Below are 2,529 nucleotides of genomic sequence, written 5' to 3' on the forward strand. Positions count from 1 at the left end.
ACATCCTCGCAGTGACGACTTCACTGCTAATGAAATATGCATGCATCTCGTGATGCGGTAACAATGTGCCACGAGCTGGAGTGGGGAAAAAACATGGCCTCTTTTATACTGATAGTTCATATAGTGGCGCTGGATATTTATATTGCAGAAAGTACCATTCAAAAACAATTTTGTATCAAATTAATCAAAGATTTATCAATTCAATCACTGTTTTATCAAATATTTTAGGAGTCAATTATTAGTTGTTGTTTTTTTTCAAGAATCTTTCCATTTTTGCTTCATTTCTTTAAAACAAAATTGAAGTGGCATTTTGTTTACGATATGACATGCTAGTTTGGTAGGCTGCATTGTAAGCCGGCAATTAATTACATTCTATTTGTCGCATCGCCCACAACTCCTGGCAGGTGCATGGGAAATGACACCACAGGTCTGTCAATGATCTGCCGGTAAATCCAGAAAAATTAGCTTGCGGTTTCCATTTTCCATGCAAGCGAATATGTGAGGGGGGAACCTGGTGAACGTCTTAAACATCTACATGTAGTTAGTCACAGGAAGGAAGAAAACGAAGGCCGGTTAATTTAGACGGCCAACGGAACATCATCTAGAGTCCAGACAGCAAATAGTTATGATCATCTACTTCATAACATATTTTTGTTTAAGAAAAGATCTTCATGCAAATATGAATGTCAAAATTAAAGGTTGACAATTCAAGAGGAATGGGTTGGGGAACTTCAGCCTTTTATTTTTTCAAACATTGTAGAACTTATGTTAAGTCCTAAAGCAAAAATCAACCAAGTTCAACATACTTGCATGATTCCTTTATCCACCACCAAAAATATCTTTGTATTTTAGACAGGGAGGGGGGAAAATCCCCACAATGACTACTCATCAGGAGACTGTTAGGTTTAAGACTAATCTCTTTAACCCCCTCAATGTAACTGCTTTTTAGAACCAGGAAATACTACCATCCTGCTTTCCAAGAAATGTATTATCAAAACTGCACACTTGTCTTTTCTCCTTTCTATACATATCAGCACATGGTGGCACAACCAACTGAAGGAAGTGTAAAATTGAGAATACTACTTGTCGATAACATGTAGATTGATATTACATGTACACCCCACACACATGAATCAGGAGGCCTGAATGAACATGAAAGAAAAGTATGTATCTTCTTCTTTCTTCCTACTCGTCAATAAAAACGTGAAACACACCACTTGAAAACTTGGTCATTTTCATTTCCCTACTTCTTTTTAATTTGCATCACACAATATGCCTAGATGTTTCTAATCCTCATCTAAAAAAGAGTACATTTTGGGGGGAAATTTGAAGTATCAATAGAGGTTTATCTCTGATGGGTGAACGTCCAGTTTTGTACATATGGAGCAGAAGAGCCACTAGAAAAAAAAAGAACCCCCAATTCATCAAACCAAGGGTCAAACAAAGAGAGCTTGTTAGGCAAGAATGGGGGAAAGGAATGTATCTTGGAGCTTGCATAGGAGACCACACAAAGCCCAGGTTTTGGACCCCTTTCTTCGTTTGCGTCACAAAATCAATATGAAGAACCCCTCTTTCGTTCTTTGTTGCTTTGGGTGTCTACGAGAGGTTAATCTATGCTTAAATTGGGAGGTAATGATTTTCTTCAACTAATAAAGATTTGCGGAGTTTCAGGAAAGAGAAAGTAGAGGAAGAGAGACTTTCTCACAATGTTGAAATGAAATGACACGCCAGTCCAGGCAGAAACGGCACAATATAAATTCAGTGGTCAGCAACACCAAGATCAGTGCCACGTAATGTAGCTCATCAAAATGTTGGCATCTGAATGAATAAGCCTTATCTTTCTTTATTTGAAAAAACAAACAAACTCCATTTTAACCATCCTAATTAATCCTGGCCAGTCTGTGAATTAAGAAGCATGTTTACAGATGCTAACTTCATTTCTCCGAATACAATAAACGCAGGTACATGATTTTGAGTCAATTAACTGACAAAACTTGTGAAGAATGGTTGGCATAAATCAATTCAATCGATGTCAGCAATCTCTTGGTCAGATTATTCCATATTATAAGAAATCCGTGAGACAGTGCAGTCCTGCCTATTTGCATGATAGTACTGAGTGGGAAAAGATAATTAATACACACAGCAGACAACTTAATCTATTTCATTGGTGTTGTAATCTGCCAGAATTAATCAAGTAGAAATGCACTCGTAAAATTATCTCTCGTTATCACTAACAAGCAAACAGTTCAATACTAATTAGCTCTTTACAGATCACAAGCTAGCAAACAGATCAGGAAAGATAGTGTAAATTAGCTGTTTAAGCTGAATTATTTGTTCAAGAAAGAACAGATCACAATGAAATAATGATTTACTCTTATTCAAACTTTCTTTTTCACAATTTATTTCAGAACAGGCAACTTTAATAATATTCAACCCATCTCTAGTCATGAGCAAGGGGTAAAATGTCAGTAGGCAACTGAGAAAATGTTCCTACATGTACATAGTCATAGACCAGAAAACATTTTATCA

Source organism: Lytechinus pictus, chromosome 11 (assembly GCF_037042905.1).
Source record: "Lytechinus pictus isolate F3 Inbred chromosome 11, Lp3.0, whole genome shotgun sequence".
Lineage (NCBI taxonomy): Eukaryota > Metazoa > Echinodermata > Echinoidea > Temnopleuroida > Toxopneustidae > Lytechinus > Lytechinus pictus.